Here is a 14,439-nt window from a genome sequence, read left to right as displayed (position 1 = left end):
AAAACAGCCCCAAACCAAGACTGTAACAGACAGTGTCTGCCTTTTTAGGTACACGCACACACGTGTGCACATACACAAAATGTGGATAGTTTGTGTAGCAATGTGCAGATAAAATTACAAATAACTACATCCAGAGTCGAATGACAAAGAAACAAAACCTTAAATACCACAGATATATTTTCTGAATCTAGGACCATTCCATCTGAAATTTAGGTCCTCCGAAACATGAAAGAAACGAACTTTGGAAATCACATCACAAGAGAAACAATTGAATTATTTTAAAAGTCCTTGACATTGAGAAAATGAAAATTTAGCATATAATGAAAGTGTGGCTTTTTCACAGATCGTCATGAGTCATAGTGCGTTTTCTTGTCTGAATGTGCAACATTTGGTTTTAAGCTCGATTCTTTCATCAGGAAACAAATTCAATAGACATTGCCCCCTTTGTAACAGCCCTACCTATATCAGTTTACAACAATGCTAAAAGAATTTCCCCATGTTGGTTTGAAAACTGGCCCCTATACACGAAGGGCAAGGACAGACTGAAGGAAGAGAGGTAGACCATTCCAGACTCGTAGGTAACAGGTTTAATCAACAAGGGAACTTACATATGGGGCTCGTCTTGGGCAGACATGTATTGAGTAGTTCTCCACCATCACCTGCCAGAATCTTTTTTTTTCTTTTTTTTTCAGACAGAGAGAGAGAGAGAGCACAAGTAGGGGAGAGGGGCAGAAGGAGGGAGGGAGAGAGAGAGAGAGAGAGAGAGAGAGAGAGAAATCTTAAACATTAAACAGGCTCCACACTGAGTGTGGAGTCCCACATAGGGCTTGATCCCACGACACTGGCCTCATGACCCGATCCCAAATCAAGAGTTGGATGCTCAACCACCACCCAAGTGCCCCTCATCTGCCTGAATCTTAAAAGTGTATAGAGGGGTGCCTGGGTGGCTCAGTGGGTTAAGCGGCCAACTTCGGCTCAGGTCATGATCTCGTAGTCCGTGAGTTCGAGCCCCGTGTCGGGCTCTGTGCTGACAGCTCAGAGCCTGGAGCCTGTTTCGGATTCTGTGTCTCCCTCTCACTGACCCTCCCCTGTTCATGCTCTGTCTCTCCCTGTCTCAAAAATAAAAATAAAAAAACGTTAAAAAATTTTTAAAAAAAGTGTATACAGATGTCTTAAATAGGTTTACTTGCATATTCAGTCCGGATGGTTTCAACAACGTCTTATTCTCTCATCCTTGTAAATTGTGGGCAGAATGTACATTCTCAGGACAGGGAAGGGTGTGAGGAACCTACGATTATCTGGGTTCAGTTAATGGGTCAACCAGTGCTCACTTCCTTTCAATGACCTCCTTTCATGTTCCACTAAAGGAGGAGTTTAGGAGTCATGTTCTGAATGTCACTCACCAAATTCAGCAGCAGGGCCTTGTGTATTTGGAAAGAACCTATGGAATATAGTAGGGCGGTATGTGAAAAGAACAGGGGTTTTATTAAAATTTATGGTTATCTCTTTTTAAAAGTACTCTTTCTTTGTCTTTTTAATTACTGTTTTGTTTTTTTTTAATTTTTTTTCAACGTTTTTTTATTTATTTTTGGGACAGAGAGAGACAGAGCATGAACGGGGGAGGGGCAGAGAGAGAGACACAGAATCGGAAACAGGCTCCAGGCTCCGAGCCATCAGCCCAGAGCCTGACGCGGGGCTCGAACTCACGGACCGCGAGATCGTGACCTGGCTGAAGTCGGACGCTTAACCGACTGCGCCACCCAGGCGCCCCTGTAATTATTGTTTTTAATTACAAAGTAACTTATTTGTTTTTAGCAAATTTTCACAGTACTGTAAAATTCAAGTAAAAATAAGTTTAAAAGTTACCTTTTTCCCTACACCTTAAAATGACCACAGTAGCGTTTTAATTTATAGTTTTGAAATCTTTTATGGGTCTGGGGTTGTGGGTGTATGTGTATGTACATCTACATGCAGAAATCGAGTCACTCTGTGTATACCATATTGCATCTTGTTTTTACCACTTAATAATGGCATTTTCACAAGCCAGTAAATATGAAATAGCATTTCAGTGACTGTATAATCTTAAAACAAAGCTATTATTAGATGGGTAAGTTGTTTATACTTTTCCAAATTGTATACCAATTTTGATGAGTATCTCTGTGACAAAGCCATTGTGCCTCCCCATGGTTATTTCTTTAGAATAAATATGCAAAAGTGAGATTACTGGAATAAAGTTAGATACTTATAAAGTTTTCCTTTAATACAAGCCTCAACAGTTATTTTTTAATTTCAGATGATAAAAGAAATTTCTTAATGTCAATAGAAGATTTGGCAAGTGGTTCAGTCATGAGTTAACCCGAAAGCTTTCCATCCCCCTTCTGCCATTGTTTCTTCTCTCTGAACCGCATGAGAAAAGTCCCAGATAGCTTGCGCCTCTGCCTCCAAATATTTCAGTATTTATTTCCTAAGAATAAGGATATTCTTTACATAACCACAGTCAAGTTATCAAAATCAAGGAATTTAATATCTACATACTATTGCCTGATATTCCTTCCATATTCAGATTTATCAATTGTCCTAATAATGCCTCCTATGGTTCCTTCTTTCTCTTTTTAGTCATTTTGGTCCGGAACTTAATACAGGATCGTATACTGCATTTTGTTTTCAAGTCTCTTTAATTCCCTTTAATTTGGAACAGTTCCTCAGCTTCTTGATCTTGACTTTGTAAAGATGACGGTATAGCTATTTTCTAAAATGTCCTTCATTTTAGAATTTTCTGGTGTTGGTTCATGATTAAATTCAAGTTACGTATCTTCAGAAGGAATATGCCGGAAGCAGTAGTGTGTTTCTCGTGGTACGTTATATTAGGAACCACAGGATATTAACTTATCTCAATGTTTGTGGTATTAACTTTGATCACTTAGTTAAGGTACCATTCATCCTGTAGATTTCTCTACTGCAGTTACTATTTTTCCCTTCCTAATTAATAACTAGTTTGTGGGAGATACGTTTGGGCTATGTTAATGCACTATTTCTCATCAAAATCTCACCACTAGTTTTAGCATCCACTGATGATTTTTCTAACCTGTCATTGCTTCTACATTTATTATTTGGCATTCCATAGTAAGGAAGAGCTTTTCCTAAAGCTTTATTTATTTATTTTTAATCAGTATGAATTTATGAATCCTTGTTCTATCACCGGTTTTATAAATTACAGGAAGAGTCCTCTCATGTCATTTCAGTAAAGGGATTAAGGGAACATGCTCACAATCCAGACTAACTGAGATCCAGGCAAGGCTCTGGTACCTTGGGCGTCTTACTCAACCTGTGAACTTGGCCATGTCACCAAACCTCTCTGTGCCTCCATTTCTTCATCTTTATAGTAATCCACCTCAAAAGGCTACTATAAGGATTAATTGTACCTCTGGGGTGAATTGTTTTTCTCATCCATATAATTAAGTCAGCTGTGCTTTTGTACTTTGGGTTTCTGGTAAATTTTCAGCCTTTCTTTCTTTCTTTCTTTCTTTCTTTCTTTCTTTCTTTCTTCTTTCTTGTCTTTCTTTCTTTTGAGAGGGAGTGGGAGGACAGAGAGAGAGAGGGAGAGAGAGAATCTCAAGCAGGTTCCATGCTCAGCATGGAGCCCAATGCGGGGCTCAGTCCCATGACCATGAGATCATAACCTGAGCCTAAATCAAGAGTCAGACACTCAACTGACTGAGCCACCCAGGCCCCGAGCATTGCTTCATTAATCTTTTGTTAGAAGTTCTCCTGAGCGGGAGAAAGCAGAGAAATGCACAACTTTTCCAGATCATGCTGAGCTGGTGGAAGATGATAGATGAAGCATTTCCTCTTAGTGAGGCATTGGGTCTCCTTGGAATCCCTGAGTTTGCAGAACATCATATTGACCTGTTTCTCTGGTGCCCCGTCATCGAGTGGGAGTAGAAAAGACTCAGTGCCTCCCCAGATGGCTTGTTCTTTCACTTTAGAGGCTGGAGATCAGGAATGGGCAAGAGGAAGTTCAGTGCTTCATGTAAGGTTATAAGAAAACCCATGAAAACAGGAGCTGGAGAGATTAAAAACCAGGAATGTGAACAGAGAGTTATTGATAAAGTTATTAACTGAAATGCTATTTTAAAGAGCACAACCTTAGGTACCACATAAAGTTTCAATTAATGGGAAATACACTGGTCAGAACGTGTGTTCACACTGTCCTTTTGAAAATCTGTTTTGCACAACTTAGCAAGCTTACGCTGGTAATTACACTTTGAGGAATCCATTCTGAAGAAATAGTCTCAAATTTATGTAGAGAATCTGAACAAGGATGCTTATCATATCATTGAATTTAGGATTGCAAAAAGTTGGGAACATTTTATCTATCCATACAATGAACCCATAAAATGAAAATGCTGTTTCTGAAAATACTCTAATGTCATTGGGAAGAGCTCACGATTTAATGTTAAGCAAGAGAATGAAGGCATAAAACTGTGTTGGCTGGGTTTTCTGGGAAGAAAAGATTTAGGGGCAGGATAATGTCTTTGAAAGACAAAGGAGAGGGACTAGGGGAACTGGGGAGAGACTTCAGATGGCACTGTGGGTCTGGCATCTCTCCCGAGAGGGAAGAAAGACTAGATAAGAGGAGATCCTCAGCCTGTGGTTCAATGCCAAGAGAGTCTCAGCCAGGCCAACAAGGGGCTCTGGTTCCGAGATTGCTTGTAGAGGAGTCCCACATGAGGCCAAAAGGGCAGGCCCTAGTACCCATTGCGGTGCATAGCCTTGGCCAGACCTGCCTGTGGACAGTGTCCCTGTCCAGCACTGTGGCAGACGTCAAAGAGGCTTCTGTCTGCGGGCTGCACGCCCTCCAGCTAATCAGGACACTCTTTCTTGAAGGGAGATCAGATCGCTTATTTCCTCACTACTTATTTGATGCCATGCCACTTTTGAGAAAGAGAGAAAAAGAAAATGGGGGAAGAGGAAGGGGAAGAGAGAGAAGGGAGGGAAATAAGTAAAAATCAGGTGGCTATTGATTATCTCTGGAGTGTGGGAATATGAATTTTGTAAAAAGTCATTTACATAGTTTACAGATTTCTACAATAGGCATATATTATATTACACTAAAAAAATTGATCCAAGAAAGAACTCACATAAACTCGCATGGAAATTAGCGTGAAAGGTACATAATATCTCTGTGCCGCGGACATTCCCAGCTACCTTTGCTAGTCTAAGAGCTATGTATAGGTCTTCCACGAACTAGAAGAAAAATCCTGGTTTTCATTAAATGTTTCCCTGTGAGCTCATGAGAGCTCTAAGCACTATTTAAAAAAGGGATTAAATCAACATGTATTACGGTCAAATGGCAAGTCCTGTTTCCTCCCCACCTCTCCCAGTGAGTCAAAGAACACCCTATAATCTTCATAATCTCCTACTTGCCTACAACATCACATTGAAAAGGTTGGCTGTGCGATCAGAGTCTAGACTGGAGGCAGGTAGATGGTGGGGTATCAGAATGGTGAAGTGGGCAGATGAAGTAGAACCTTAAGGCCACGTGAAAGATGTTGTGCTGTCCTGAGAGCCAAGCCACACCACCAGCAGTGTCCTCCCGCACAAGCACGTTTTATAGGAGCCACTGCTCAACAGCTAGAATAAGGACCTCGATTGCTAATCTCTTTATTCTCTTCTTCCAGATGAAGGGGTTTAGATTGTCAGCTCGGATGAGTAGCAAGACCCTAAACTGTGCCCAGCTTTGGAAATGAAAAATGCATTCAAGAAGAGAGATGGTGGGATATCAATGGGCAAGGTAGCTTTTCAAAGTAGTAGAATATACGACACATGATTTGTAATCCCTTTATCCAAGTAGGTTTGATTTTACATTGTAGATTTGTATTTGAGTCCAGTATTTCACAGATTTTCTTTTTTCCTACGCCTAATTTTTTTTTCCCCCAAAGCCTGTAATTCACTTAGCTAACAAGTAGTTTGCTTGGTATGGGCTCATCTGAGGATCTGAGTACGATGAATCGTCTAAAATATAGATGTAAATTGTTTTCAAATTACATATTCACATCTATAAACTTAATGCGATGAAAAATTTAAAAAGCATATATATTAGTCATTTCAAATAATTTTTGTTTTCTACTCTTTAAAAGTCAGTATAATTATCTCTCCCAACTTCTGGGGTCGTGGTGAGAATTATATGGATAACACGTCCAAGGGATAGCCAGTACCTGTGTGCGATCTTCTCTTCTACCTAAAGAAAGACTGTTCTCAGGGGAGGCCATAGCTCGTCAGGAGGAGCCGACTCATGACATCCGTCTTTCATTTTTCTCAGTCTGGTTTGGAATGTGTCACTGTCAGAGCAACAGTGCTGGTATTTGAGGCTATCCTCAGAAGACATGCAAGAAAGTTGAACAAAAGCCCCAATGAAGGCACTGCTACCTTGGATTCCATTTCTCATCAAAATCGTGTTCTCCAAGGAAGATTTCGGTAGTCATAATCCACCATTAGTGGTCAGATTTTGTCCAAGTGGAGCTGAACTAAAAAAATAAAAATAATTAAAAAATTCTAGCAAAATAAACTGCCCGAGGCTATCCCTCATGTGACTCATTTGAACGGAAATGTGAAATTATTTGAAGGCATAAGAAAAATCTTATATTAAGTGATCCAAATTAAATGAGTTAAATGCCAAGGGCTGAGTCACTTCTTTTCTCCAAAAGCACTAGAATTTCTGCTGATATCATTTAGCATCATCTTTCCATAATTATTCCACCTTTCCCTTCACCTTGCATTTAGTCCACTGTTCTACATTTAAGTCACACCGACTCTCAGGATTGGAAAGCCAGCATACTATTGTTTAAATTTTAAAATTAAAGTTGGTAATTTTTTAAAATATTTGTTTGTTTGTTTATTTTGAGAGGAGAGAGAGAGAATGAGCAGGAGAGGGACAGAGAGAGAGGAAGAGAGATAATCCCAAGGAGGCACCATACTGTCAGTATAAAATCCAACGTGGGGCTCGATCTCACAAACCATGAGATCATGACCTGAGCTGAAACCAAGAGTCAGATGCTTAACCGACTAAGCTTAGGCACCCCTAAAGTTGGTAATTTTGCCTTTTGTGGAAGGTATCTGAGTTTTCCAATGAGCATTCGATTTTGCAATACTTCCTTTTTATAAACAGGTCATATAATGCATCAGAAGTATCCACTTACATCCATAGTTCTGAGAAACTGATAATCCGAGAAATTTCCAAACTGTATCATGAATTACACAACAGGAGTATTTACAAACAAATGATAGTTGAGATACACAATTTTTTGTCCTATCCATGTAAGATGTGCAAGGGGTAAATAAATTTCCTTCCCAGATGGTGGTTTGTATAGGTGGTGACATCTGTGTTGAAATGATCCCACAAGCTTGCACGCTATTCATGCCCGGACGTTTTCCATCAAAGAGGGATGACTAAGAGTGACCATGCCAGCTCATAGGGCCAAGAATTCCAGGATAGTCTTCTTGCCTGCCCAGGCCCAACCTGTCAAAGGTTCAGGGATAGAAATCCTCTCTGATCATCTTCATGTTCACTTAAAACTGGGAAAAATTAGCTAAACAGAGTAGTCTCTTAAACTGGATATTACTTAGTTCTTACAGTTGACCAGTGACAATAGCCAGTGACAAAAACCATGTTTTCTCTGCAATTAGATATAATTTTTTGTTATTCCCTAACTCTGTGCAAATCAACCCTGGGTGCACATTACTACTGAATTTAATACATGAAACCATAAAAATCCTACAAGAGAACAGAAGCAGTAACTTCTTTGACATTGATCACAGCACCTTCTTAGTAGATATGCCTCCTGAGGGAAGGGAAATAAAAGCAAAAATAAACTATTGGGACTTCATCAAAATAAAAAGCTTCTGCACAGTAAAGGAAACAATCAACAAAACTAAAAGGCAACTGATGGAACGGGAGAAGATATCTATAAATGACATACCTGATAAAGAGTTAATACCCAAAATGTATAAAGAACGTATAAAACTCAACACCCCCAAACAAATAATCAAATTAAAAATGGGCAGAAGACATGAATAGACATTGTTTTCAAAGAAGACATCCAGATGGCTAACAGACACATGAAAAGATGCTTAACATCACTGATCATCAGGGAAATATAAATCAAAACTACAATGAGATATCACTTCACATCTGTCAGAATGGCTAAAATCCTCAACACAAGAAAGAACAAGTGCAGGTGAAGATGTGAAGAAAGAGAAACCCTCTTGCACTGTTGGTGGGAATGCAAACTGGTGCAGCCACTCCGGAAAACAGTACGGAGTTTCCTCAAAAAGTTAAAAATAGAACTACCCTATGATCCAGCAATAGCACTACTGGGTATTTTCCCAAAGAATACAAAATACTGGTTCAAAGAGATAAATGCACCCCAACGTTTATAGTAGCTTTATCTACATTGGCCAGTTATGGAAACAGCCCAAGTATATTCATTGATTGATGAATGGATAAAGAAGATATGGTATACATATATGTGTGTGGGGGGGGGTATACACACACACACACACACACAATGGAATGTTACTCAGCCATAAAAAAGAAGGAAATCTTGCCATTTGCAATGACATGGCTGGAGCTACAGAATACAGTGCTTGGTGAAATAAGTCAGTCAGAGAAAGACAATGATTTCACTCATATGCAGAATTTAAGAAACAAAACAAATGAGCAAAGCAGCCGGGGGGGGGGGGGGGGAGCGGAGAGGGAGAGAGACAAACTAAGAAACAGACTCAATAGAGAACAAACTGATGGTTACCAAACCAGAGGTGGGTAGGGGATGGCTTCAATAGGTGATGGCCATTAAGTAGTGCACTTGTGGTGATGACCACTGGGTGATGCGTGGAAGGGTTGAATCACTATATTGTACACCTGAAACTAATATTATATTGTGTGTAAAGTGGAATTTAAATTAAAACTTTTAAAAAAGAGAGATTTAAAAAATATGTCTACGCATAGGTCCTACTCCAAACAAATTAATTAACATCTCTTGGGGTGAGATTTGGTAGGAAGCTCCTTGGGATGCTTATGTGCAGACAGGATGAGAAACAATAGTCTCAACCAACAGAATCACTTGATGCGCTTTATAAAGTACAGATGCTTGGATCCCACCCCCGGGGATTTAGTCTCTATTGATCTGGGGTGCTGCCTTGAACCCTGGGAGTTTTAAGAACTCCGAGGATGATTCTAAATGTGCAGCCAGGTCAAGACGGTGGTTTTGTAAATTGTCTGCGCCTTCTCTTTAGAAAGCTGAAGAAATCCAGGAGGAAGAAGTCTCTTGAAGCAGTGGCTCCAACATTGGATCTCTTCAGAGACAACAAAGGTATTTATAACTATAATAACTCTTCACACTTATTTAGCATGCAGTACATTATATTACATCATATTAAACATATTTTGAAACAGTATATGGACAGTATATTAAACAGTATATCATTTGATGTACTGTAAACAGTACATATATTTGAAACAGTATATGGACATATATTAAACAGTACATCATATTAAACAGGTATGGACATATTTTGAAAATAATTACAAACTACAAAATCAATACCTTTCAATATTGCCTATCATTTTCTGCTTTGTATCATCATTTATTTTAACCCTTTCTTAATTCCTCTAGTAAACTAGAAATTCCTTAAGGTTAACTTCTGTATCTTATTTATCTTTGTATTCTACACGAGTGCTCGATAAGGGTTTTTACTTGGTTAGTGTTCAATAAATTTCTCTTGCATAAGGGACTGGATAATCCCCTTTGCTTTGGTGAACACTGTTGAGGACTACTGTGCTTGCTTCTCTCTGGGCTTTCTAGATCCATGAACCTTATACCCACAGATCCTGTTTTCATGGAACTTACATTCCAGGGAATGAATAAAATGCGAAGATTTCAACTTCCAGGACTATTCCAATGTCTTATGTCCCTACTGACAGGCCACAGCAGAGCTCCAGATGGGGACAAGCCAAAAAACGCAAGGACAGGTGCCTTTTCCTTTGCTAAGAGGAAATCAAGAGTTAGTCTGTGTTGGATCATTGCACTCCTTCTATTATTTTAAATGAACAACTTTCTATTGCTTCAAGCTTCCTCACACAGTGGACTTAAAAAGCACAACCAATGGAATGCATTAACAATGCTTAGAACAGAAACTTGAAATCTTAACAGATGATATAAATGCCTCAGTTTGCCAGATAATCTATGTTTTCATTTCCCCATTGGAAGGACTTTGCCTAAAGCTTCTATCTGAACTGGTGATATATACCTGCGATGCTTGAAATGGACATATTGCAAAGAAGTCTTGGCATCAGAAAACATTTAACATACAATTAACATAAAATTAAATGCGTGCACGTGTAACAGTCTCCCATGGACAATTCGGAGGAGAATAAAAGTGGCTTTTTCTCAGGTTATGTGAAGTTGAAGAAGTGATTAGGAGGAGCCTCCAAATGCCTGCTGTTAATAAAGATTCTCCCTCTCCCAAACGGCTTCAGTGTCAGATGCTAGTTTATCATCCCTTTAAGCAAAGACTAAGTCCTGTATTCCTCTTCAAGGGAAATTATTGGTCATCTTCAGAGAGGCATTGGGGCTATCACATAATCTGAAGACAGGAGATTTGCAGATCAGGCTCACGGGCTCTTCTCATTTCAAAACTGCCCTGGGCAAGAAGGAGGAGAAATGAAGAAAAACCATAAATGCCCTTACTTTACTCAAGAGTTACATCCTGAGTAACTTGAGCCTTGACTGCAGGGTAGGCTGGGTGAAGTTCGGCCCAAAATAAATTTGCCTGCACCTATGAAAATTGTGTTTTCAATTTTAGAATTTGAGCTCATTGGATTTTGTGATCAAATGTCTTCTAAGAGTACTGGCAGGCCGAATGGGGCAATGGCTGCGATTCTGTTCAAAAACCCTGTGTGCTTACATTGGAGACAAGATAATATTCAATATAAACAACCAATTAAAGAATTACCATTATACTGGGATGTGAGGTGTGTAGGTGGGGTGGGAGAAGAGTTATTTTGAGTTTAGAGACCAAATATAAAAGTGATATACACAAATGGAAAAAATATTAGTGTACTTTCAGGTTCAACTTCAACTAAAATTATTTACCATCATAACCATAAAACATAATGACTTTAAAAAGCACCTTGAAAAAAATGCACAAAGAGAATGGGAAATCATCTGAAGGTCAGAATCTGAGAGTCTGATCTAAAATTAGGGTTTTCTTTATGAATACCCCTTGTTATGTTTCTACAAATGCCAATCTCAAGTCTATGTTTTCAAAGACAGTAGATGTCTCCCAGCTCTTATTATTCTTTCGAAATGAGGTAATTAAAAGAGCTAATGGTTAACCAGGGAAGAAAAAAAATGTACTACATATCCAAACAGCTGGCCTATAGTAGGTATCACTTTTCTTTTCTAAGGGAAAACAGGATGAAGATCCAGTAACCACATTTAAAGATTGGAAACTGACTAACAGGATGTAACCATCTTGGCATGAAGCTTGTGTAGGAAAGACTTGGAATTCAGCAAGATAAAAATATCAATTGATATACAAAGGCAAAGGAAATTTTACTGAAAGCATAACATTTCCATGTTGGAAATATTAATTTTTTTATATGAAACTTATTGTCAAATTGGTTTCCATACAACACCCAGTGCTCATCCCAACAGGTGCCCTCTTCAGTGCCCATCACCCACCCTTCCCTACCTCCCACCCCCCATCAACCCTCAGTTTATTGTCAGTTTTTAAGAGTCTCTTATGGTTTGGCCCTCTCCCTCTCTAACTTTTTTTTTCCTTTCCCTCCCCCATGGTCTTCTGTTAAGTTTTTCAGGATCCACATAAGAGTGAAAAGTTTTCCTAAGTGCGAATCAATAGACGATTCTGGTTAAAAATATACGGATAACAGAAAACCGATGTAACTGTATTTCTTCCTTCAGATATTAATATTTGTAGCAATGCAGTATTTGTACCAGTATTTGTTGCATTGCTACAAATATTAATATCTGAAGGAAGAAATACAGTTACATCAGTTTTCTGTTATCTGGCATATTTTTAACCAGAATCGTCTATTGATTTGCACTTCGGAAAACTTCTAAGTACACGGATAGTAATTATTCATTATTACAACACTGGGATGCTGAAACATTATGAAGAGCTATTTAAAGGCCAAGCATACTTGTATACTCTAATACTTGAAAATAACCAATGTTTATGTAAATCATGTTCGGTGTATTTTAATTAACCATAACATTATTTCCTAGGGATGCCAGACACCAGACTTCTTGTAAATAACATCTATTGGTAGGATTCTCCCTTAATTTATATCAGTAGAAAAAGACCCATCGTTGAGGCCAATTAGAAAAGTGAATTATACTAAAGAAAAATGAGTAATGAATCATTAGCCTCATACTTCAAGTGACAATGAATTTGAACTCACCGATTTCACTTCTCCACCAATTTCCAGGTATTAGACGGTTTCTGGTTAAGGCTGGTTCTTCTCGACTTATCTGTCACTTTTGCCATTTGGAGAATAATATTTTAGGACCACATTACTGAGTTCAAGCACAGATGTGCAATGATGGGAGTGATTACACACTGTAAGAATTATGAAACCTCAATCACTAAAAAGCGTTAGAATAGCATTTTGCAAAGCACACTCCTTGGACCACTTGCATCAAGAAACTATCTGGGATGTTTGCTGCACACATGATTTCCTCGGCCCGACTCTAAATCTGATAAGTCAAAATCTTGACACAGGAATGGGCATTTTAATTAAGTGCCTCGGTTGATTCTTATTCGTGCTGAAGACTGAAAATATCTGGAAAAAAATGACTTCTTTTCCTAACTTAAAGTCAAAATGTTGTAAAATCGGGGAGTAATTGAAGATTTAGGTTTATGGTGAGATCTAAGCTCTGGCTAATGTAAGACTATCTCTAATGGAGTGACATCAAGGGCATGTCCTATTGTCAACAAAAAACATCTTGGAATGCAAGGATTTGGTTAGAGGCAAGGAAAAAGCTTTATTGCCAGGCAGTTTGCAAACTGAGAAGACGCAGCCATTGCCCACACACCAAAAGTATGCTCTGAAGGGGGAAGGAATGGGTTCCGGGTTACTCACCAGTTTTCTGCCCTTTGCATAAATTGGTCGGACTCAAGTCCCGACCTGCAAGTTTCAGGAGCGGAGGACGGCACGGAGGACACAGCTCACTATTTGTGGGAGCACTTTCAGGATGTGAGCTCTTCGAGGGCGTGACAGATATGTGGTAGGTGTCTTTTTGCAAATTCGGCTGAATTTTCTGCCAGCTTGTCATCTTAGGCTGTCCTGGCTGATTTTGTTCTTCGTAATCATTCGGCCTGATTCAAATTTTAGTTTTTCATCTTTGACATGAGGAAACCCATCTTTTCTGCCAGTTATTGCTGTCTCATTATTGGGTCTCTTGTTCTCACTATGACGCCTCGAGGAAGCGCTTCCATAGTTACAGGATGATGACGATGATAGTGGTGGTAGTGGCAACGGTGATGAAAATGATGGAGGTGATGGTGGTAGTGGTGGTGGTGATGACGGTGGTGATGATGGTGATGGTGATGTGGAGGATGATGGTGATGGTGGTGGTGATGATGATGGCGGCGATGATGTTGATGGTGGTGGTGATGAGGGGAGGATGGTGGTGGCGATGACGGTGGTGATGATGGTGATGGTGATGTGGAGGATGATGGTGATGGTGGTGGTGATGATGATGGCGGTGATGATGTTGATGGTGGTGGTGATGAGGGGAGGATGGTGGTGGTGATGACAGTGGTGATGATGGTGATGGTGATGTGGAGGATGATGGTGATGGTGGTGGTGATGATGATGGCGGTGATGATGTTGATGGTGGTGGTGATGAGGGGAGGATGGTGGTGGTGATGATGATGGTGGTGGTGGTAATGGTGGTGGTGATGACGGTGGTGATGATGGTGATGGTGCTGTGGAGGATGATGGTGATGGTGGTGGTGATTGATGAGGTTTTTTTGAGGTGACAGTGGGATATGCAGCGTCCGGAGCTGACGACCAAGAAAGGATTCTTGAACACATCTTTGGTGCAAAAAGGTGATTTTATGGGAGTACGGGACAGGTCCAGTGGGCAGAAAGAGCTGCCCCAGGACCATGAGGAGAGACTGGTTATATACTATCGGATTGAGGGAGATAAAGTCCAGGGGAAGTTTCCAGTGAGATTTTCATATGCTAAAGAAGACTCACAGGATACTGAAGGCCTAGCTGTTGTCAACCTAAGCTTGTTTTTACCTCTAGCAAAACGTTAACATTAAGACAGTAGGGAGTTCCTGAGGAGACGTTTTACTCTGCCTGCCTCAAGTATTTGTCAATGGCCGCAGGTTACAAGGAAATTTAAT

At 39.7% G+C, this 14,439-nt stretch overlaps 1 long non-coding RNA gene across 1 annotated transcript; it reads right to left on the bottom strand.

Moving 5' to 3' along the window:
• Positions 1–3,660: 3,660 nt before the first annotated feature.
• On the bottom strand, positions 3,661–13,458 carry LOC123385238. Its single transcript, XR_006597433.1, has 5 exons — positions 13,166–13,458; positions 12,485–12,642; positions 9,909–10,045; positions 6,219–6,527; positions 3,661–4,063 (listed from the first exon to the last, which is right to left on the bottom strand). It is a non-coding gene; the product is annotated as an uncharacterized LOC123385238 (long non-coding RNA).
• Positions 13,459–14,439: the final 981 nt, after the last annotated feature.

This window comes from Felis catus, chromosome B1 (genome assembly GCF_018350175.1).
Source record: "Felis catus isolate Fca126 chromosome B1, F.catus_Fca126_mat1.0, whole genome shotgun sequence".
Classification (NCBI taxonomy): domain Eukaryota; kingdom Metazoa; phylum Chordata; class Mammalia; order Carnivora; family Felidae; genus Felis; species Felis catus.
The sequence above is the reverse complement of the archived record's forward strand: the minus strand, read 5'-3'. Positions and strand labels throughout refer to the sequence as shown.